Source organism: Nipponia nippon, unplaced genomic scaffold (genome assembly GCF_047370975.1).
Source record: "Nipponia nippon isolate SJK-2023a ecotype South Korea unplaced genomic scaffold, ASM4737097v1 scaffold_4, whole genome shotgun sequence".
Lineage (NCBI taxonomy): Eukaryota > Metazoa > Chordata > Aves > Pelecaniformes > Threskiornithidae > Nipponia > Nipponia nippon.
The window spans coordinates 20,821,356-20,845,975 of record NW_028262358.1 but is presented as its reverse complement, the minus strand read 5'-3'; the positions used below and the strand labels follow the sequence as shown (position 1 = coordinate 20,845,975).

General features: G+C 42.3%; 1 protein-coding gene across 2 annotated transcripts in view; it reads left to right on the top strand.

The window, feature by feature from the left end:
- Positions 1-16,712: 16,712 nt before the first annotated feature.
- Positions 16,713-24,620, top strand: part of DISP1 (dispatched RND transporter family member 1) — a 92,998-nt gene continuing 85,090 nt past the window's right edge. Inside the window, exon 1 of one of the 2 annotated variants that reach the window (XM_087776310.1) lies at positions 16,713-16,839. The gene's annotated coding sequence lies outside the window, so the exon portion shown is untranslated. Of the gene's footprint in view, positions 16,893-24,620 lie in introns of both variants that reach the window. The other variant, XM_087776312.1, reaches the window with a different exon arrangement.

The following is a 24,620-nucleotide window of genomic DNA, read 5'->3' as shown; positions in this document are numbered from 1 at the left end:
GCATGGTTGGCTCTTTGAATTTTTAATGTAAATACACACTAAAACCTTTTAGCCTTTCAGGCTTTAGCACAGTTTCTAGAAGAAAAAAAAATAGTCTCTGTTGGACTCTGATGTCTGTCTTTGAAATAAATCTTTTTCCCTCCACAAGGTACTTTGAAAAAACCTACGGAAAAGGCATTTTCATTCATGCATGTTGTGATTTCAGTAAAAGTATCGATAACTGATTCTATAATATTTTTCCTCCCTCCTAGTGATTTAAAGGTTTTCAATTTCTATGTAGTCCTTAGACAATAAGAATTGTTTGGCTGTCTAAAACTATCTTCTACTTAATTTCGATAATATCAAATAACGTTATAGGGATGCAACGACTGGGCTGTTTTGAGCATAGCACTGGGAATTTGCCAATGTCCTGGATATCAACTTTAAGACAAACTTTCCTCCCCAATTTAGAAACTAAAATTTTTCTACTTTACCTTTTTGGGTTTGTTTTTTGTGTTTTTTGTTTTGTTTTGTTTTTTGTCTGACATCAGATTCCTCCGTTCAACCAGGGAGCCAACCAAACAGGTCATTATATTTTGAGAGTGTTCATAATTTTAGCATGTAGCTGCTGGACTGGATTTTTGTTTTCCTTTCCTCCGTAAAGAAAGTAATCTCTTCAGCAGCAGTCTCTGCTGAAACGGATTAACTCTGAAACGGATTGCCAAGTGAAAGTTGCTGGTTTGTGTTGGGAACTCCTGAAGACCCACAATTTCCCTTGTGCTGGTTTGAAAACAGCTGATGAGTTACTTGGAACACTTTTCAGACTTCAGAAAGCTGAGCAACTCCTTGCCTGTGAAAGACCTGTCTTACTGTGTGCTTTTCCTAGTGCCTTGCAGGCTGCTTTTCACGCCTACTTCTAAGTGACAGGGAAAAAAACTAGACTTCTATGCTTTATTGCTTTCCTTATTTTCTTGCACACTTCAGTAAGAAGTGAAATAACCACCAATGATGCTTTTAGCTAACATCATTGGGATAAAGTGGTTCAAACCATAAAACTGCCTTTTCAGTTTATATCTAGGTGTCTACGCATTGCTTCTTTCTGTTTATATTTGGAAATTTTCTGTTGAAGCCGTAACAACTAGAGACTTGGCTTTGTGAAAATGAAAACCGAGATTCTGCTGGGCATCTGAGTGGCAAGTCCTACACTCATTTGTTTTCAGTACCTTTGGAAAATGTAAGGCTGAATGTTGCTATCCTGGGCTGGATGTTGGGGGAAAAGTCCGCAGGATTTTTCTCTAAACTGTGTCTTCAGATCAGATCAAAGCTGATGGGAAGCCTAAATAAATAGTTCATCTCATGCTTTTGTGACTAGCGAATTCATGTCACCTAGGCTGATGATTTGGGTCAGATTTCTAACTCGATCATAAACCTTACACCACACAGTACTTTTTCCTGAGATTGATGCAAGTTGTCATTCTTGCCTTTTTTGTTGTGTGCGTGGTGTGGGAAATCCTCTGACAGCACAGACTTTCTTAAATTATCTGCCTTTTTAAAATAGCAAATCTTGCAGTTTTTCCTTAGTCCTCACAGGCAGCTGGTGTATACTTTTAAAGCAAAAAAAAAGAGATTCTTTCTTGTGCACCTCCACTTTCCACTACGTCAGACATGCCTAGTAGTTAGCGTTTTAGTGAAGTCAGATTAAGCATGGTTTATAGAGGTTGCTGTTTTCTGTCAGTGACGAAACAGCTTGAAGAAGCACAAGGATATCAAATGTGGTCTCCTGTTGGTTGCTTAATAAGCAGGCAATGTAGAGGCCCAGCTGTGAAGCACACGGTGGCTCTGAGGTTCAGATGAAGACAAGTGGTGGGATGGCTTTTCATTGCTGCTGCAACACGCAGGATCTTAAGGCAACTGAATTCCAGTTAGGGCGGAGCTACTGGTGTACTGGCAGAGGCCAAAGCAATTCAGTGGGCTTGACTGGCAGAGATCCACTGCTGCTGGGGTGACCTGAGGAGTGTCGGGAGCTTACATGATGTGGCTGTGCTGTTGAGAGCTATGGAAGCGGTGTCCTTGTAGCGGAGTCAGCCTCGGAAGGGTCGGCTCTGCTTGTCTTCTGCGGTGGGGAGCATCTGTTTACCGTCAGTTGGCTTATATCGAGAGCATGAACCATTTGGGTAAGAAGCTATCATTCTGGTCTGTGTTTCTGTAGCATTTATCATGATCTGGCTGCGGTACGGTCTGTCTGGGAGATCTCGTCCAGAGAAGCTCTTGCATAGAAGCTCATTTTGGGTAGGTAGCGAGTTACCCATCCTACCTTTTTGGTGTCAATATGTAAGTGGGCGTAGGACATCAGTTCCGAGAATAGTTGTTGCTGACTCCTGTTTTCCTGGAAGGTCGGTTCATGATCGCAGTTTCTTTGTCCTGCACCGATCAGGGTTTCTTCTGTCTGGCTAGCTACTCCCCGTCACAGAGGTGTCCGCTGAGCTTATCAGGGAAGCCTCAGACTCCAGCTAGGGAGGTATCCTTCTTTCTCAGTGTGTTTACCCGGACACCTTTGTGGTGGCTCCCATCAGTCTTTAAGTTCCTCTGATAAAACAGGGTTTCAGTTCCCCTGATCACCCTGAGTCCTTATTTGCACATTCAAATTCCTGTTTCCTGATCCTTGAAAGCCAGACTTGTGTCTAATATTCTAGATGAAGCCTCACTAGCACAGCTTGTTATGTCTTCCCTATCTGAACCAGACATGCATCTCCTGGTGTCTCCAAGAATCACATCTGTCTGTCAGAGCCACATGGTGGTCTCTAATCATTTTGCTTCACGCCTCCAATCTCTCTGTCTGTCTTTCCCAAAGAATGACTCACCTTCAGTTTACAGCGTCCATTTTGACAGCCCCTAGATGCAAGATTGCATTTGCTCTGTTGAATTGCTGTAAAATCTTAAGGTCGGGTACTTTCTCCTCTGTGAACCCCGGATCCTCTTCTCTGCTGACAGTAATTCCCCAATTTTTACCCTCAGCAAGTTAGTCACTGCCTTCCCCCCCAAAAAAATATAACAGAGTGCATAACAGCACCAGAACAAGAGCACTCTTGAATTTATAAAAAAATTCCCATAGTACTGTCATGGAGTTATGGCCACTAAGGGTCAGTAGAGCTTATATTTTCCTGCAGTTTTGTGTTTTCTGGTCAACAGCATGAAGTTGGTACAGGCAGCAGGCCCTCTAGATGGCTGCAGAACACAAATGGTGTGCACCTAGGAGCAGTATTGCAGCTTTAAAATGGGAAGAGGTGTAACAAGTTACATCTTTTACATCAGGTTACACTGAAAAGGACATCTTTGTAATTACTTATGTATGTGTTGGTGTCCAGGAGCCCACGCATGCCCTGTGACCGGGTGAGCAGCTACCCTTCCATAAAGGTCACTGCCAAGGCCATGGAGCAGGAGCACTGACAAACTCTGACAATCTCTTGCCCTGCGTCCCAGCAGCTGCCCTGTCCCAGGGCCTGGCAGCCTCTTCAAGGCATCTGCCCTTTGGGAAGAAAGTGGTGTGATGCTGTGTACGCCCACGTAGGGTTTCTCTGAGCTCATGTACTGGGCTTATGTGGCAAGGATTTGGTAGCGGGGAGACTGCAGGGCTGGCTTCTGTGAGAAGACACCAGAAGACCCGTGTTGGACAGAGCCCATTCCAGCTGGCCACCTCCTGGCCGCAGGGAAGGGGCAGGGTGGCGGAGTAAAAGGCCTTGAGGTGGGCCGTCAGGCATTCTGCAGCTGGAAAAGTAAACCAAGGGCTTTTGTGCTCCTCAGGCTGCCCCGCCAGCGAGCAGGCTGGGGGTGCACAAGACGCTGGGAGGGGACACAGCGGGGACAGCTGACCCCAAGTCACCAAAGGGATATCCCACACGTTTTTACACTTTTACTCTTCCATTTCTCTCCTTCATCCCACAGGGTTGGAGAGTGAGCAAGCAGTTGCGTGGTGCTTAGCTGCCAACCGGAGTTAAACCACGACAGTCCTCTGTAAATCATAACAGTAATGCCCCATGCACGCAACGTCTGAACGATGGGACGCAATCAGTATCTGCCGAGCGTCTGCAGATTAGGAATGCAGCAGCATACAGGAGGATTAGCCATGGATATTTAGGAGAAATCACAAGTGTGACAAGAAATCTCCACACAGCAAAATATCAGTATTAAAACCAGAGAAAGTCAGAAATATAAAAGGTGTGGTATTTACAAAAACGGCCAAGTGAGTCTTCCAATAGCCACGTTAAATATGATATAACTGTGGTTAACATGAACCCTCCATCCAGAGACCTTAGGCATGGAGTTATGAATTCTCAGAAAACGTGCAAGTTTGCCCTTTTTATCTTGTTTGGTTTGACAAACTGGCCAACGGTATACAGGTGATGTATCTCCAAGACTTGTATCTTTCCAAATTCAGATCCCTGTATAGCTGTTGCATACACTAATTATCCTAGCAAAACCTGCTGGTCATGGTGGGATTATTTAAAGTAAATAATACATTAGCTGAATCTGGCCAGTGTGAAGAGATCGATTAAAACAGGCTACAGACTTTCTTCTTTGCAAACTGGCAGATCACTTCATATTGCAAGCTGAATGGTACAGGACTGTGTTCAGTGCAACTTCATGGATAAGCTCGTCTTTATGTTCAAAATTAAAGCTTTCTTCACGTTTCTGCTCTGTAGTCCACACCCTGCTTGGGGGCTGTATCTCCAGTTTTGTGCAGTCTGAATTACAACCACTTAATTTCTTAGTAAGTTAAGGTTTCTTCTTTTTTTATATGATTGATTAGCTTACTTTAAGGATGGATTAACTGGAATGCAATTGCTAGTCAAGCAACAAAGCCGGTACTTTGCTATTTTTTTCCTTCTTTTAATACTTACTGGCATTGTCTCAAAGGATTATCATCAGGATTTAAAACACCTGATGATTTTTAAAATTAGGTATTTTCTTCTGGTCAAATGATACAAGCACTAATTCAGACTACACTGCTTGGTATCAGTGTATCAGTCTTTTCCAAAGGATGAATTTTATAATACCCAGAAAGGAGCTCTCTTTGGTTTTGGATACCTAGAGGCAGCCTTAGTGCAAGCAAAAGAGCAATTTGAAAACAATAGAAAAATCTGATTATCACGCAGGTAGGTAACAACCAGGGTGCAGTATCTTAGGTATGTTATGAACTTTGTGCAACCTTCACAGTTAGGCCAGCATGGCAGAAAGCACTTGCAGAAGAATCAAATAGGATGATTCTAATTGAGGATGGACCATTTTGTCTGGCTTCTCACCCCAAGAGAGAGTGAGTAATCCTTGACAGGCTTGTCAGATTTATTCTTAAAGACTTCTAGTAATGTTTACTGTATCAGCTCGCCAGGTAATCAGTTGTAGTGGTTTTGAATCCTTTCACTAATAGAGTTTTCGTTATTTCATGTAGATCATGCTGTCCGCATTTCAAGTTCCTCTCTTGTCCTATCAACAAACTATCCTGTTGTCTTTCATGATCTTTTCCTGTATTTGACTGTTACCGTGCCTCTCCTTAGCTTTTCCATCTGTAGACTAAACACCACCATCCCTTTGCATCTTTCTGCCTTAGCCTTAGTTCCCAAGATATTTACTCATTCTTGTTGCTGTCCTCTGGACTTTATCTAATTTGTCCACACACTTTTCAAATGTTGTCATGTCCAAAACAGAACAGACGCCTCCAGCTGGGGCTCACCAAGACAGAGTAGTGCATATCTGCTACCTAAGCAGCTGTTTCCCATCTTGTCTAAGTGCAGAACCCTGAAATTATGTCCTTACGTCCTGGGTTTTTTTTCAGAATATTTCTTTTATAGAGATTCTTTTGAATGGCATTCCTATTTTCCATGTTACTCTCAGTTGTTTGCAAAAATATATTTATAGGTGTATCTATTGCATCAACGCATTCATTAATGAAAATACTAAGTATAAATGTCCAAGGCAGAGTCCTGCTCTGTATATCCCTCTGTGCTGACAGTGAAATATTGGTAACTTTTCTAAGAAAAATCAGACCCGTGGCTGACCTTTTTTTATTTGAAGCAACATGAAGCTACTTGCTGCCGTTCCATCCTCTCATGTTAAACGTGCTTTTGGCTGCCAGTGATTTTTTAAATAAACATCACATCTCTGTATATAGCATTAAGGGAGATGCTTAGATTAATTCTTGTTCACTACCGTGTGATATATTAATTATGAATAAAAATTATTACATTGCAGTTAAACATCAAAAAACAACTTAAGATGGCAAAATCAGTTAAGCAAAAAAGTATGAATAGCTATACGAACTCTCAGTTCGGTCCTCTGTCTTTATGCAGTGTGATAGGCTTTAATTACAGGGTCAGGCACCACTTTTTACAGAGGACTTTATGCATGGAATCGTTACTCATTCAAGAGATCATGGGCTATTTTCACTGTATTTTATATCTCCGTGCAGTGTGTCCTCTTTTATTTGCTGTGCAACATCAAAATGTAGTACAGAACAGGGACTTGTTCATCTCCTCCTGGGTTCTTGAGCAGTGGTGTCAGATAAGTATCCGAATGCTCTGCAAATATAATTTTTTAGTACAAAGTCAAGATTGTCAGCAGCCAGCTAACTTAGAGTATCTAAATAGAAATGCCACGGGACATTTAGCCTTTTACACTGTGGATAGAGTTCCTATTGTGTGCATCTGTAGCGACTATGAATGGTCAACGCTCCTGCCAAAGGATGGCAAGAGTTTCGAACCGGAGGCGAGCAAGCACACATCATGCAGCTATGAGCTGCGAAAATTCACACAGGGATCGTATGCAAGCTGTAGGGCAGAGGCTGCCACAGTGTTTAGCTCTCTGTTTCACCTTTCGGCTGCCTTTGTTATAAAACCATCTTTTCTTCCTTCTCACTCCTCAGTCTTCTGTTTCATTCACATCTTCCAGGCTCTCCATGACTGAGGGTGGGGTCCTACAGACCACAGCTTTCCTCACCCTGCAATCCTGACCGGCTCCAAAGGCAGTGCTCCAAGATAGGGACCTCTCCAACTGATAAGGAGGCATGAGTCATAGGGGGAAAATGATATATGATCACACTGTATACCATCCCTTTGCCATTATTAAAGATAAGTAGGAGATTTAATGAAAAAATGTAATGAAAAAACCTGCAAAGCATGTGTCCTAACTTTGAACTACTGGCTCTGCCACTCAGTTTTCTTTTAACTAAGTTCACTTTAAAGTAGTCCTTTCAAAAAGTCTAAGCATGCTGGGGGAAAAAATAAAAGTAACTCCGTGGCTTGCCCTGTGTCCCTTCCACACATGAATCCTCTCCCAGCGTGTATATTTGGATCCTGGGCAAATGTTCAGAGGGATAGCAACAGCTGAACCAGTGACCGTCTCTGTCAAATCTCAAGACTCTGAAAGGCTCTAGTTCCTCGGTGATTTACAGCAGTGAAGCAAACAAAGAATTGTCTTAACACGGACTAGAGAAAAAAACATTATCTTACTCCTGCCCATGTTTTCAAACATTTGGAAGTCCTTTTCTTCCCCACACGGGACAAAATACTTCAGCGCTAACAACAGATTATCAGCAACTGAAAATAAAGTTTCTGATAAGTGTCAGCGGCCTTTATTACTGTATTGAAACCAGTGTGACCTACAATACAGTATATTAATTAGTAGGCAGCAAGTAAGTTGGTTTTGAGCTAAATCTATCGCAGTTTTATGAAAAGCAGTTGAGCATCTGAGATTGGACTGGCATAACTAAAGGGAGATCATCGTGCAAATGTAGAGAGGGTGTAAGGACCGGTGAAGCAGGAGAACCTGGCCCAGTGGCAGGAACCAAAGCCATAAAGAAAAAGGGTCCTAGCAATAACTGCTGCCAAGAACATCGTCTCAGAAAGCTGACGGTAGGATTGTGTTGGCCGAGGTTTACTCCAGGCAATGTCTGTCAGTTTGCCGTAGGCAGGGCAGTGAAAGGTAGGGCCTGAAAGTAGTTGCAATGAATTCATTTTCTTCAGAAACTGCCTAAAATATAAAAGGTGTCAGTTCCATTTCTTATCCCCTGCACAGAGCAAGGCAGACATACATAAGGAGGTAGAAGCCGTAATTGTTCTGAGGTAGTAATGAGGCCGTGTAATGAATTAAGCCAAAGTGAATTTGTTTAATTCAAACATTGAGTGGAAGAAATTTTTTAGACAGGGAATGGAGTAAGTGAGGTATGGCTATCCCAGAAATGCTGGCCAGACCTTCGGAAAAAGTTTTAAAGGCTGGATTATGAAGGAGGTTTCTCAAGCAAGGAGAAGATTTTCACTAAGTAAATGAATTGTGCCCTGTATCATCTCATCTGCTGATCCTTTATGTTCGTATGTATAATCGCTCCCTATAATTTTCTGCCACCATGTAAAATGCCTATGGCAAAATGCCCTTTAGTAGAAGGAGGATGTTCCAGTTATTATTTGTCTTTTGTGTATTTTCAGCTGGTGAATCCCTTGAAGGAGCCTTGCCATGCTGTTTGGACTCAATGAACCCAGATACAAATACACAGCAGAGGAATACTACAGGATACAGAAGCAGGTAAACAAGATCTGTATCTTGCTTAGGAGAATGGAGACGATAGCTTCGTTAGGCTTTATTTAACTCAGCTGTTATGCTTTATGTTACAAAAGCTGTTAAAAGCTGATTTCAGCCCTGAACAATCTACCGTTGGACCAAATTTGGCTCTGTAACACTTTTTTTCACTGTTTACTTAAAGCTATCTGAAAGCTCTAGTAGAGCTTTGTGTGTGACTGATAGTTTGTGTCCTATGCCCCAGTCCTCCTGTACTGTACATTCTGAAGTTACTACATTTACGCTGGGTGGTTTTGATTCTAAATGATATTTGAAAGTGAACAAACAAGAAGTCAAGACAACATTAGAAGTTTTATTCCCCAAACCGATGAGGCGGAGCTGCGTGGCAAAGGTGATGCAGATGCATGGCCAGACTGCTCACTTCAGTATCACTTCTGGCAGCAGAATCAGAAAACAATGTTGGTCTAGGTTTTGGGGACAAATATTGGCCCCAGTTTTGGGGCCAAAGTCGGGGTATTGTGTTAGCAGTACCTCCTGAGGAAAAATCTCAAGAAATAGAGGAACACCTTAGAAAACTTTGTCTAACCACAAAGGACTCTTGGGGATGTGGGTGATACAAAACCCCTCCCCAAAACCACATTCTAAAATGTTTTTCTGTCACCAGCTCACTGAAAGTCTCTAGAAGTGCGTAGCTCTGTTGCAACATCCCTGTTTTTATTAGTGTTGTTGGCTGTTGGGTAATCCAGCTGAATAACGTGACGTAGCTCCAATTATCCTTTACTAATTCCTGCCAGGAAGAAAATAACCTGCCCTGCTTTGTTTGCTGAGAGACTGGTTATTGATGGCTGCGACAATGGTTATTGTACTGGACATTTCGCTGATCAAAGACACGTCCCGGTGTTTCTTGAGGAAACTGCAGAGATCAACCAGATGAAATTTTGTAACTGAGGTCGGATGAAAATTGTTGTGAAGTCAAGCTTTTCTAGCAATAAAATTTTACAGAAAAGGCAGGATTTTTTTAAACATGGCGGAATAGAAGCTTATTAACTTTGCCATTTTAAGCTCACTTTGCATTGCTAAGGACTGCCTATAAATGAAGGGGCCCCAAAAGTTGTTGAAACTGGCTGAGTCTGTATTTCGAGCTCCAGTTTAATGGTTTTACACAGAATTTTAATTTTAGAGATGGATCAGGCATGAGCTCTTGCGATTTAGGTGCGACACAACTTCCCCGAAGGCCTGAAGTGCCAGCTTGTCCTTTGAAGTGAACGTCTACTTTGAAAAAGGGCATCTGTAAAAGTGGTAGTGTCGGTTTCCAAGTTTTTAGGTGTGTTATAACTGAATTTTCAAAGGGGACCTCAGCCCTGGTAGCATATTCTGAGATCTTCCACTGGAGTGTGATTTTCATTCATTAAATGCTATTCTTATTTCTGTGTCTTAAATTTGGACCTTTGATACACAAACTTATTTAATTGCATTTTATCAGGCTTGAGTAGGGGAGGAAGTAACTTGAGAGTAAAAGGGTAGCAGAGGAGGCTTTGCAGTTGGGACCCTGCTTGAAACATTGGAGGCAAATGCAGCTCACCCATCCTGCTCTAACACTGACTTCTTGCAGCTTTTTGCTGCTAAAGCAAAACCGGTCCGTTTCTAAAACACAACAGCAGATTTGTGGCTGATGTTTCCACACTGTTGCTTTTCAAGATTTATTTTAAATATGTTTTGTGGCTTCTTGTATTGCAAATGTCTTATTACTTCACCACATAAGCTACAGCCATAAATCAGCTGTATGTGATGGAGCCTCTATGCTCAAGGTAACAAAGCACCGGCACAACTATCGTTTTTAAGTGCTGCTAACAGAAGATATCAAAATTAGTTACCTTCTATCTCATGAATGTTTTACTGTTTTGTCTTCAGAAACATGGAGATGGTGGAGAGAGCTCTGAGAGAAGTGACAGGGACTCTCTGAGTGAAAAATGCCACCTTGGGGTACAGGGTGTTGAAGACGGATCAGTTAAGGATACAGTGGGTTTCTCCCAAAGTGCTTTTGCAAATATTAACTAAGTTTCAGAACGTGACCCAAAAAGTGTCTCAACTACTACGTACTGAATGTTGCCATTCCAATATATCTCTGATTAAAGCAGTTTATAGGCTATGAATGAATCATTAGCAGGCCACGGCATTAAACATCTCTTCCCTTTGCCCAGCGCAGCACGATTTTAAAATGTTCAATAGAGAAAAAAAGCAACACAATCATTGAAGAGAAAAAGGAGTTTTGTGAGGAAGAACACAGCCTCTGTGGCATCTACTACTTTATTTAAGCTAAGGAGATATTTGGAGCTTCGGTCATCTGGTTCCCATTTAACTGAACTCTGATTTTCTGATGCGTGGATCTCGGATCTGTTGTTAGCCGATCACTTCTGAATACGGAAAGCTACTGCTTGGGGCAGTACAGTGCAATTCAATATCTTGATATGCCTAATCACCCCTAAATCAGATTTTTTTTCTCATTCATCTGAGTAGCAGAATGAAAAAAAAATAACAACTTTAGCTGACTGAAAACATGTAAAATTTACCTTTTAAAATATTCAGCAAAGCAAGTGGCTGAACACTAATAATCATGATTTTATTAATTCTTTCTCTCCAGTTTCCCTTTTTTTTTGCGGACTAAAATATCAGTCAGTATTCATAAGAAGGTGAATTGGCTTTATAGATCAACCAAGCTAATAAAAGAAGAATATACTTATCCTAGTTGATGTGCTGCTTCAGTAATCTCCTTAGGAGATACTGAGTATTGTCCTAAGCTACTCTTCGTCGCACTTTTTTGATTACTTATATGCATGAAGAAAGTGAGAAGAACATCTGGAAGACTGTATTATGGAAAGTACTACGCAAGATGAGTTTTCTGGACAATACTTTTAAAGAGATGTCTAAATTATGCTTTTCCCTGACAGTTTCATGGTAGTTGAGAAAAAGCATGTCCAAAATTTGGTTTTGCATGGGCCTGTGTGGTTTCTGGCTGGCTAAACGGAATAAACAAAATTCTCCAGTCGCTGGGTTGTCAGTTGAAAATGCGAATCAGTGCTGCTCTGTTGCGTGTGCTAACCTTTTTTCCTTTAAAAAAAAAAAAAGGTTAGACTGATTGCAATGGTTTAGAGTATAAGGATTTTTTACAAGAGTAATATTCCCCCCAAAAAGCTGTTTTCTTTCTCAACTAGTGAAAACCAAGTTTCAGAAATACAGTCACTGAAAGCAGATGTTTCATCCATCTACATGCAAATCACCACTATAAACCATGCTTGAGTCTCACAGGGAAGATTGGAAATGACACAACCTCCAAGCGAAACTGGGAGCTCAGCCTATTTCTGCATAACAAGTGCTGTAAGTGATTGAGAGCCATGAATTTTCCATCACTTTCTCACAGGCTGTCGAGTGTCTCGTTTCCTTGGCATTTCTGTTTCTTCCTAATTTCAGAATTGGAGAGTTGAATTCTTCATCTTTCAACTCCTGCTGTATAAACCAGTGGTCAGCACCAATAAATGTTCCAGCTAAGACAGCACACTCCACAGGCCTGTCTGCACTGCTGGATGAAATACTGAAACTTAAATTATTTCCATTACACAGAAGTGATGTCTTATGATAATTCTGCTCCATAGTAAGTCCCGGGATTTGATAATGTAATGCTGTGGTCAAAGCAGTGGAATTTATTCCCGTTAGTCATTCTCTCATCTGTTTTCTTTGTTTGTTTGTTTGTTTGTTTGTTTTTTAAATTTGACTTCTCTTCAGAATCATATGCCCACTGGAGAGACAACTTATAGCTATGCTGTTCCTTGTTCACATTCTGAATTACGTCTTTAAGTGAGGACTCTGATTTTTTTCTTTCAGCTAGTGCCAATGCCAATAACGCTGCTGAGGGGAGACTACTGTTCTGCATGTAGCGTGATAAACCTTTGGGAAGGAACAACGATTTCCATCATCAGTTTTGATGTTTCACCACAAGGCAGAAAATGCCCAGACCATCCCTTTGCTTGCAGAGCTGCTCTCACTGGCTTTGTCCTGACTTCATAAGTAAGAGAAGCACAACAGAGGAGGGCTGTGATCAGCCATTTCTGCCTGGTAATAAATACAGGAGGCTCCATTTCCACCCTACTCAGGTTTTGGCAGGTTGCCTCTCTTTGCTGCTTCTAGTTTGTCCCTGATGACATCTATGCGGGCAAGTTGGGGGTAAAGGTGAGACCTAGAGGGAATCCTTTGGTGAAGGGCACCCGCTGTGAACCTGCTCCATCAGCTCAGTTGGGTTCCACTTCTTGAAAAATGAAATGGAGTTGTTTGCTTTACCTCTTTTTGGAAAGGAACTGAAAGGAGCTTTTTCTCTTTCTGTGGCATAATTTTCTCATATTTTGTCATCCGAGAGCAATCATGACTACATGCAAACTACTGCTGATAATTGAAAAATGAGCCCGTGGGGCCCCAGCCTAACTGCTTCTCTCTGTCACCCCAGGGCTTGAGGTTGCAGTATAGGCAGCAGATTCCTGTTGCCGACGTCTCTGGTGTCTGGTCTGATGTGGCGGCAGTTCTATATGTGCCTCCAAAAGAGGCAGCTGAGCTACGATCCGTCCACCTGATTCCTGTGCTCCAGCAGCTCTAATAGAGGATCAAGTCCTGTTTTGCCAGGTGCTGCACAAATATGAAATAAAACATGGTCTTTACCAGTAAGAACCTACTTTTAGTTCACAAGAGATGATAGCAGGTTATGTGCTGCGAGTGAAAGGGCAGCGCTCACACCTCCATGTGAGCTGGCAAGGACAAAGCAGCTGTGAAACAGAGAGCTGAGTCTTTAGTACAGCACGGCCTCCCCAGACCCCAAAGTTCAAACCCCTCATAACATAATGCTTTGGACTCGGGCAGTCTTCTGCAGCGTAAGGGATGACAGGTCATTTCTGGCACTTTTCCCCCCTGCTGAAAGACAGATATTTTCTAGTTGCTGACAAAAAAGAAAGAAAAAGTAATTCTGGATCCCAGTCTGTCCTTGTTAATCATTTAAAATATCTCTTCTGGAGAACAGCTAGCTGCCCTTTCATCAAACCTGCAAAGAGGAGTTCTACTGTGGCGTTATAAGAAGTCTGTGCTAAATGCTTTGACAAAAATCATGTATGCTCCAAAATGAAATCTTATTTACTGTGGTATTATTAACGTGCTAAATAAACAGACAAACTCAGAAGGGCTGTTAGGATGTGGGCAGGTGAATAAATGAGCTTTGATGCTAATGTCAGTCAATGCTAATTCCTGCCCTTTGAAGAAAGTGTGATAAACACAGCTGCCAGAAGTGTGATCTGAAATTGCTCTAATTAAATTAAATTTTCACTGGAATGAAAGCTGCCGAGTGTCTTGCTTTGTTTCCTTTTCAGCTGGTCTAATTCAGAGAATGACTTTCCAGTTCTTTCACGTCTGTCCAGGTAGGGAGGGTACAGTTTTTTAAACATATAGAAGGATCTGAGTATGCACAAAACTATTGTATGAAATTCTGTATTCATATTCCTTTTATTGTATTTGCTACTCAGGATTTATATCTTAATTTAGATTCTGAGATCTTCAAGGGGGAATTATCTGTACTGGCCACTGAACACTTTCTTCATAGAAATATGGGGAGATTTTATAAGTCCGTCATATTTGTCTCTTAAGGAAGTTTATGTGTTAATAGTAAAAGACAGCCAAGGGTGTTTCAATGGCTATGAACTATTTAACTGCTGATCATGGACTGGGGATGAGAATAAGCAGTCACTGTAAAGAAAGACATCAAGGGAGAAAAGATAAGAAGCTGAAGACAGATGATCTCTGGATACTCCCTCATTTTTTGTCTCCTCGTTTCAAAAACCACCTCGCTCCTTTTTGTTGATGGATTGAAAGATCTGTCACTCCAAGCTTTGCAATTTTCCTTTGCAAGTAAAATTTTGATTGGGCTCTGATCTGGATGGCTACTCCTTTTCGGGAGAGCTGAAAATGAAGCAAGGTAATAGATTATTGCAGTACTTTTTTTTTTTTCTGTGTCCACTATTTTCTAAAGCAATCTAATTAGTTACAGAGAACAGCGTAGCCAGAAGTAACTAACTGAGATATATATAATCTGTTTGATTTGTGAGTGCTATTGATTTTACATAACGTAAGAGAGATTTGTGTCAGAATTTAGTGCCATAAAATAAAAATATGAATATATATCTAGATTTTATATATAGAAATATTCTACTAATTTACAAAAATACCTTCTATCAGTGCCATCTGTCAGTCTGCAAAATGTGTTAATTACGGCAAATCGATCTGATGAGAAATTCCATTAGTTACAGCATCTCTTCCACGCGTGAACACTAGATGGCAGTGAAAGACAGGAGCTGTGGCGTGGAAAAACGGGTATTTAAATTTCTCGAGGTTAGTATACTTCAGCGGAGGATCACTGAAGCACAAATGATATCCTGTAGGTCTATTTTATGAAAAAAGAGAAGGTGTCACAGGAATCACAGAAACTATATTAAATGACTCAGTGGTCGCTTGAGCTGACAGAAGAAATCAGCACAATTAGAGATTAAGTGGCAGAACATGATATTAAGTGCCCAGGCCTGGCAGCATAGTCCCTCTGCAGCCAGAGGGGCTGGAGTTTTTCCTCTTCCACTTGCTCATGCTGCTTCGCAGAAAAGAAATCTCCTCTAAACGTCATATGTTCTCTCCCATTCACAGTTGTGCTCCTTGAGTGCAGCTCTAGTGCCAGGCTTGACAAAGTTAAAAACATCAAGTTCCACAACATTTCATGCTCTGATTCTACCCCTGTCTGACGAAACGCAAACTCTTGGGCTGGTACAGGAGACACACCTCTGGCATTTAGGATGAGGTCTGAATCAGAACTCAGGATTATAACGAGCCTTTAATAAAACTCATGTCGAGTGAACTCCAGAGGAAGAACGAAGAGAGAGGGAGGGAGTCGGTGTCTCTGACTCAGGCTGCAAACTGACTCTCAAACCATTGGCTGCCTGACCCGCGGTGTTTCACATGCTTCAGAGTGACTTTTAGAGAGCCAATTACCCTCACGATGGGATGAGAGTGTAACAGCTGGTCACGTGCAAGGGATCATTGCGGATTATCTGATGTTTTATTCTGGTCTTAAAAATTACGAAGACGTACTCTTATTCCAACTGCAAAAGCAAGCACTCAAAGGGTAGGGAACTCCGCATCTCTGAGCAACAACACAAACGTATTTCAGCCCATTCTGTGCGCTAAATGAGGCAGAGGTCCTTTGGGACAAAATGGTATGCAATCATGTAATTAAAAACTAAAGCATATGCACAAGATGGCACAATTATGGTTGTAGCAAGCTTTTCCTAGCATTTCAGCACTGGATTTACCCATCTAAATTAAATTCTTTTCTAGATGTAATTTTATATCTAATATTAATATTTTTTTAAACGATCAAGGGTGGTCCATTGCGTGCATGGGGATGCTGTGGGCCCTGCTGCAGGGGCCAAAGAAGGGACCTGCGTTACAGTCTGGGACGAAACCGTCCTGGGGCCGCTTGGCCCACGCTGTGCCCCGGGTGGGCCTGGCTCCTGGCGCCGCGGGTGAGGCGAGGAGCCAGCCTGGGCCCCTCACGACGCTCGCTCCTCTCCTTCCTGCGGCTCCTGGCCTTTCCGCCATGTTCCCTGTCTCGCCGCGGTGCCAGAGACCCTCTGCGACCACGTCAGGTTACAGCGTGGCTGCTGAGACGGCCAGGTTTAGTTTCTTCACATAATCCTCCAGAAAAAATTAAAAAAAAAAGATTTTCTGCTGGTAGCATTATGATTGCTTTCTTTTCCTTACTGTAATTTTCTTACACTGAAGAGAATCGTTTCAACCCTAGATAAGACTTTCCCTCTGCTTATCTCTTTTTAAAACTGTGTGTATTAGGCTGTCGTTCTTTGGAGGTTTTTAGAAAATCCGCATTCGTAGCACCTCCCCGACATAGCCGGGGACCCATCCCGGGGGAGGGACCGGGATGGGGACTGGGACAGGCCCTCGGGCGAGCTCTGCGGCCGCGCCACGCTCAAGATGGCGGAAGGCAGGCGGCGGGCCGGGCGCCGCGCTCAAGATGGCGCCTCCTCCCGCCCCCTTCCCCGCCCTCCCGGCGGTGACTTCCGGAGGGAGAGGGCGTCCGTCCCATGGTAACTGCGCCACGGTGGAGACGCCGCCGCCGCGGGGGCTGTTCGCTTCCTGCCGCCACCCGGGCCACAACAACGGCCAGCCGCCTCCGGGCTCTCCCCCGCCGCCGGCAGCTGTCAGGTACGCGCCGCCGGGCGGGCCAGCGGCTTTTCCCGCCCGCCCCCGGTCGTGAGGTGAGAGGAGCCCGGTCTCTCCGCGCCGCCGCCGCTGCTGAGGTGTGCGGCCCCCGCGGCGGGAGGGCGGTACTGGCCGCGTCAGCCGCAGCCGGCTCCGGCGGGCACCCGGCAGCCCGGCGCGGGTGGCGGCGGAGCCCCTCAGCGCGGCACGGGGCGGCAGGCAGCCCTCCCGCCTCTCCTCCGCCGGGCTCCTCGCCGGGACGGCTCCCCCCGCCTCCAGCCCCTCAGGGCTGGCGGGCGCGCCCCGGGCCCCCCGCCCCGTCTCCGTGTGGGAGGCGGCTCCCCTGGCCTGCCCTTTCCAGTAGGCTCGGGGGAGGCGGCGGTGGCCCGCCCCGTGCTCCGCCGGCGGCTGTAGCGGGGAGAGGGACCGCCTCGCCCGGGGGTAGCGCTCCCCAGGGCGGGCCCGCCGCCCCGTCCCCGCGGGATGCCGGCCTCTCCTCGGTGGAGGCGGGAGAGCTCTGGGTGTGCAGGCGGTCGTGGTTGCCCTCTCAGCCGCTGGGCAGCCAGCGGTGCCTTTGTGTCTTCTGAGCCTTATTTTAAAACATTATGGAAAAACGAATTATTTTTTTACGTTCACTTCTGAATTTTTGTGTTTATTTTAGTGGGAGCTGGGGCCTTTTTTTTTTTTTTTTTCCAAAGGTGTTCAGGTGCCTAACTTTTTTCTTTTGTTATGGACTGAAATATGATCAGCCTTTCGTGTGCTTTTGGTCTTTGTGCGGACATACCCTGCTTGGAACTGCCTGGTTTATTTGTTAGGAGCAAAGGCTGTGAGGACGTAAGGTCTACAGGCAGTGGTTTCTAAAGGGTATTCATATGGCACCCTTTGTCTTGGGAAATTAAGATACCGTAACTCATGACTTCTGTCTGCACAACCAAGCTGCTTAAGCATTGCTTCCAGTGGTGGTGGTGGCAAATGCTGGAGATACACTGGAGAGACCATTAAGACAGAGGTCTGTCCAGAGATACGTACGTTATGAATAGCGTACAAGCCTCTTTAGTTTCCGGATCCAGTGCAAGTAACTAGTCATCATGTTGTCAGTGATGACGTCTGCAACTGTTGCAGCTAGTTATTGCTGTATTCCACTTACAGAATGGGCTAGCTCCCACATGAAGGACAGCTCACCTGGTGGTTTCTTCCCATCTTTCTCCTAGTAGAGGAGGAGAGGATATTATAAGTTTAATTGAAAACACTTCTGTGAGGAAGGCAATAGGACCCTCCGTCTGTTTTCTCAGCCTCTGGATAAGATTGAAAAATATGGAGGTGTAGAATAGTTGATAGTTCACATTGTCCGTCAGCAAATGAGAGCCAGCTCTTTTCAGGAGAGTGATGAGGAACTGTAGTTACTCAAAGTGTGTCTGTAGCGTGTCTGTATTTTATATGAACAAGAACTGTCCGATCAGAATTGCAGGTGGCTTGTTATAGAATGTCTGACTTAGACAAGCCTGTAAAATAGTAACAAACACTTAGGAGAAGCCATCCAAATTGTCAGTGGGCTTATAAATGTGCTCAGCTTTAAAAGTGTTGACTGGTGGAATTGCAGGGCAATAAAGGTGCAAGAAAGCACTTGGGACAGCCAGGGACTGGGAGGAAGATGGGATTTCCTAACTGGGCAAAGGGATAAGAGCCTACAGTGATGGAGGTGGACGAGATCTTGTGTGAAACAGCCGGGGGAGGGGGGGGTACTAGTCTTTGGAGTGGGGAAATGTGTATCAGGAAAACATAAATACTTAAAACATCAGCATTTATAGACTCTTGTGGCAAATACTTAAGTTTGTAACCAGTAAGTTGTTGACTCTAACAAATAATAATGCTTATAAACATTCACAGTATGTCATAATGTTTATAACATTCATAAGTTGTATTTATTTTACATATATTTACATTTTACTCCGAATGTAAAATAAATGACTTGTGCTGCTTTAGTTTTTCAGTAGCTCCCAGAAACTGCAACTAGTATTGGGATGCTGCTGTGCTGATTGCTGAATGTACAAGTGAGCTGAGGTACAAATTAAAGAGGCAAACAAACATCCAGGGGCTCTTTTTGCTTAAGTAATTATCTTTAAATGCTAAGCTTAAAGTAACAAAACACAACATCCTTTGACACTGGTATTCTATTTAGGAATGGAATAGTTGAACTACACCATGATTGTATAAAATATTTTGAAAGGCATTAAATAGAAAGGAAAATCAATTTCTGCAGAAAGATTTATTTCCTCCTTTACAGCAAAGTGAGTAATATCCTGTAGTAATATAATAGCCTAGTTTGAGGACACAGTTATTTTGAGATTAGAAGCTTAAATGTGTATGTCAGTTAAAAGCAGATGGATGTTGAAATTGGGACCTGATGCTATAGTGGTGCAAAATATGGAAGACTGCATTAGGATTTGAGACTTTGTAGCATTACTCAGGAGGGTGTCATTGGTGTCGTCCCTCCCTGTCTTGCCCACTTTTGGGGATGTAGGGAATAAAATGCAAGGATTGGGTTTTGCATTTTTTTAACCTGCTTTTGAACTCATTGTAGCAGAGTTAAGGTTGTTTGTGGGTTGTATAATGCGATAAATAAGACCGCAGTGGTGACTGGTTGCCTTCATGGAACTTCGGAGAGAGCAGTGTTGGTGGCTGGGCTGTCTTGTGTGTAGAGCAGTAAGTACCTTTGCTTCAATTTGATTGCCTTCTCGTGCTCAGTAATGCATGAGAGGCACGATTTCAGGATGAAGCTTGTTCTCTATTTTTTAGCAGACAGGCTTACAACATTGCTGAGAAAGTAGGGTTTTTTCCTTCAAATGATTTTTTTTTTTTTTCCCCCCTTACTCCTCCTTTCCAAATCTGCTACCATTGCAGATTCCCAACTCTGTTGAAGAATGCCATGTGAAGCTATTTTTGACTGATCAGGGAATTACTGTAGCAGGAACAAAAGACATTGATGGGGGAGAGTGGTCCCAAGGGGCCTTGAGAAGAAAGAGATGGAATTCAGATTAGTAGCCTCCAAAAAAAATCTTGCCGTAGAAGAGGTGAAAAATAAGACTATAAAAGAACAAAGGTAAAAAGAACATGTGAAAACACTTAGTTCTCATAATGTTACCCTTTCCCATGAGGAGGTTTTTTGAATGGCTTTCATAGTAATGCTTCTCATATGTTGACCATAGATTTGAGCAGTAAGCTTTACTTTCCCTCTAAGCCTTTAACAGAGATGATTGATTTATTAGCTTTGATAGAAGTATAGAATTACTTTCAAACTTTGAAATACATAATAATCACCTCAGATAATTAGGAAGCTTACAACTATCTCTCTTTAAAGTGATCAATGGCATGAATTTGGTTTGGTAACCATGGCTATTTTCTTGTTCAGTGACCGTATGGTATTTCTGAGTTTAGTGTGACTTCCTGTGGGCAGTTTTTACAAAGTCAGCTGGGTTTTGGTGAGAAGTGCAGCAAAAATTAAACACTATGGGAAGGTGTGAAAATGTTCCTATATTTAAAAAATAAAAAGCAAGCAGGCTGCCTTCACTTTGGTGTAAGAGTAGATTGTAGACTCTGAATCGTACATTCAGTGAGACTGTAATGCTAGAATAGTCAAAACTTTTAACTACTGCTTGTTTGACACTGAAGATTTTAATACAAATAACTATTAACAGATGAATGTTTTTTGTAAACAAAATACTTTCTAGCTTTACTGTGAAAATGAGACCCCTGTTACAGTAACTTACTCTTTTAAGGGGACCTCTTCTTGAGGTGTGATACGCTAGTGCTGTTGTTGCGTGTGTCTTGACATTAATAGAACAGCCACATGAAATTTCCATCTGAATTCTGATTTTTGAGGCTTGTGGTAGTCAAAGTATGAATTTTATCTGTCACATAATTTTTGGAACACCAAATCCAACAAGTCAAGAGCTTTTGAGAAATGTTCTGGACATCAAGGAGCACAGTCCAGCTGAGTTGGTGAAAGCTAGAATAACAGAGAGGATTCCTTGGTTGAGAAGCCCTGAGCTGTGTGAAGCAATTTTATAAAGGTGAAAGATTTTTTTTTCCTAAGCTGACCTTTACTCTCTGCTTATTAATAGCAGTTTAAATTGCTCTGTGGAAGATTCTCCAGCATACAATATTAACAGAAATAAATCTGGCTGGGAGAGTTGTGGGGAAGGAGAACCAGTGTCAGATGGTGGACTGGGAAGGAAAAGATCTGGAATTGGAAGCATCAGGCCAGGCGAGCGGGGCAAAGAAAAGCAAGGAAAGAGGTGTTGGGAAATGGAGTGGGACGAAGCCAGGGTCACGGGAGACTAAAGATTGCTAGTGGTGATGTAGGGTAGCACAGACCTTGCAAGAATAAAGTTTTCTGGGGGGGGAAGGTGGCATTGAGGAGAGACGGAGGGAGGAACTGGTTGTTATATAGACAGGAAAGTGCCACTTGAAATTAAGTAGAAATACATCTGAAAGGAGTGACAGGCACCAGAAGAACAGCCAGTGACTATAAGGTGTGTGGAGGGAGATGAGAAAAGGGGCATGCGGAGCCCGTCCCTGCAAGGGGAGACCTGAGTGCTGAGGTGGGGAACTGAGGGATTTGTGGTATGGGGACAGCTTAAGGCATGCAGCCCAAAATGAGAGGAGCTGTATGGGTACCCTCAAGAGGGTGGGGTGCCATGCTGGGTGTCCTCAGTGGTGCAGAGCCCAGAGTGGTGGTCACAGTGTGCTCAGCTTACAGCAGCTGTGAATGAAACGCTTTTTCTGCCCTCCCTGTTTTTATTCCTCCCCCCCATCTTTATCCTCTATGGTAGAGATGAAAAGCTTGCTTTCTGGTGCATTGGTATAATCAACCTATGACTGGAAATAATGTTAGCCTTCTGCATTCAAGTCTCTGAAGAAAGGTCTTGCTGTGTATCTTAATCTGTAGCATTGTTGTTTTTGTAGAAACAGACAAACACAGCATGATAAAACCATTCTTGTGCTGTCTGTAGTACAACATAACTCTTGTACTATGTAGCACAAATTAATAAAACTGAGTAAATTAAGCCATAACTATTAGCAGATGGATACTGTGTTTTAGTCTTGTATAGTTTCTCCTTGTTAATGAACTTGACATGCAGCTAAAATGGGAAGGAGATATCTCAGGCTTTAATAGGACAAAATGTTTCCCTTGTCATCTGAAAACATTTACATTCTCGGGTGAAGTGTGCAGGCTCAGCAATAGTGCTTTTTTGTGCAGAACCATAGCATTTAGAAATTAAACAATTACTATTCCTGGATTGTTAAGAATCTCAGCCTCCCCCCTGGAGCTTTAGTTCTTTATCTTCTGTCTTTATGTAACCAAGGTTGGTCAAGGGCTGTAAACAGCCTTGTTTTAGACTCCCTGGTATTTCTCTATGCCATTGCCATCCTTGCATGTCTTAAGACGTGCCTGTTGGAGCTGTACCAAGGAGTAAATCTCGAAGGCAGTAAGTTTTATTGCCACAGCTAGTACTGTGCTTGTGGCTTGCTTTTCAGAAGTATCACATTTGCTGTTTTGCTGAGTGGGTATTGATGAGCGTTGTTTCAGGTTTTAATGTTTAAGTACAGTGGCATCATCTTCCTGTGACTTGTACCTGTCTGATCAATGAGTATGCTTTAAAAATATTTTAGTCATTATGACTAACTTAAGAATTGGTTCTTTCAATGCGCAGCTCTTTAAGGCTTCTTTACCAATGCAATGTTTAATTGTATATATAACAAGAATTTTTCTATGTTTTAGCTTAGGGGAGATGCATTTACCACTGATACGTGTTCAAGCTGCCTTTCGTGAAGTGCTTGTCTGTGATTAAATATTTATACACAGGATGGAGCATCAGTCATGAGATTTGAGAAGGCACATTTTGTAAACACAAAATCCGTTTGACCTGGAGTGTGAGTGGAATGATACAGCTCAGATTATGCTTGTGCTTTGGGGTAGTGCTGGAATGAAAGCTGAGGTTTTCGGGGTTTGTTTTTGTGGTGGTTTTTTTTTTTTTTTTGCAAGGCTTAATCCGTGGTCTTCTGTTTTGCACTTTCCTATTAATTGTAAGACATAGTGGGTGCTTGATACCTACAGGCTTGGACTGAAGATGCTTCTAGACTTGATGTGAACTTAAAAGACTTTCTTATGATTTTTCTCCCTTTTTTGTTCGCTGAAAATAGTTGCTATGCTCAGCAATACAGCTGATTGATAGGATCCATTTCCAAAGGTAAAAATATTTAATATTGAAACACCCTTGTTGGGCAGTAGTTCTTAAAGTTGCATAAAAACTGGGTGGTGTGGAGATATCTTTGGGTGGGAGGAAGGAAGAGGGGGATTTTGAGAACCAAGTAATTAATTAAAGATTGCTGCAGTTAATGATGTTTTGGGCTTGGAAAATTACAGAGTACAATGCTACATAGTTTGAATATGTAAGTAAGGTAAAATATTTTCTTTAATACATATGCTGTTCAAAATAATTATATAAAGCTGAAGGGAATTTTTGCCTCTTGAAATAAACTTTGCCCTAGTCTTAAACATATGTTCTCACTTATTGTTGATAGCTTCTTTAATACCATGAAAAACTACAGCAGGTATTGCAAGAATTCAGTAACTTAATCTTAACCCTTTGAAGTTAAATCATGTGAAATGTATGGCATGCTGATACCTTTATAAAAACATAATCAAATTAAAAACAAAATCATTATTAAAACTAAAAATCAGATCATTAATATAGTTTAGAACTCCCTGCTGTGACAGTGAAGTCAAAGATCTTCAATAGTCCTAGAAATTTTGTGGGCCTGAATTAGTTATCATGTGTTTGCTTTGATGGTGAAACTTCACGAAATGAAAAAGCAAGATTTGTCTCAAGGTTTTTAGAGTATAGTATTTGTAAATATATCATTGTGTAATAATATTTATACATTAAGACAGCTGAAGAAAGTAGTTATGGTTGACTGTGAACTGTAACTGGCTTTTTTATGTGTAACTGCTTAACTGTTGTACCAGTAAACTGTTTTTCTCTGCTTAATCTGCTGTCAAGCAAAGCCAGTTTAAGATCAGCTGCAAAGTCAGTACTTTGGCAACTTGTTCTCTGTTAAAAATTGTAGAGATGTCATTAGTGGGAAGACAATTACTTGCTTTGTAAGTAGTGCAGCTGAGTTATGGCTAAGTATATTGATTTGTCTGGCCAACACGAACTCCAGATGTATTTTTTTTTTATGGCCTTTCCACGAGAGGGTCACATGGCTGTTTGTTATTACCTTGGACATGGTTGAGTCCTACAAACCGAACTGCTTTCTGGGGAAATTGAGAGGTTTTTAAATGATTTTTTTCAAATAGTTTTTGATCACTGATGTGTGATGGTGGATGGATTGGGGAGGGCTTGTCCTTCTCTTCTTGGCTTTTCAAAATCTGTTACTTTGCAAAGCTCTTTAACTTTGTCACAGCTTTACCAATAACATGTCCAATAAAGAGGTTATTGGCTTTCAGAAATATATGAATTTCTAATCTTTTTTTTACTGTCTAGGCAGGACAAACTAGCATCTGCTTGCTTGTGCCAAACGTGTTTTTGTTTTTTCTTAAATTGGCATTGTTTCCTCTAACCCCCGAAGGCGATTTGAATATACTGTTCAGAGTTCCTTGCTGCCTTTAGAACTTAGGCTGCTAAATCTGTAAAACCCACAAACTGAAGCTATAATAATGGGATTATGAGACACTGAGGCCTCCTCCTACTTTTGAGGTCCAAGAGTAATGTAAAAGA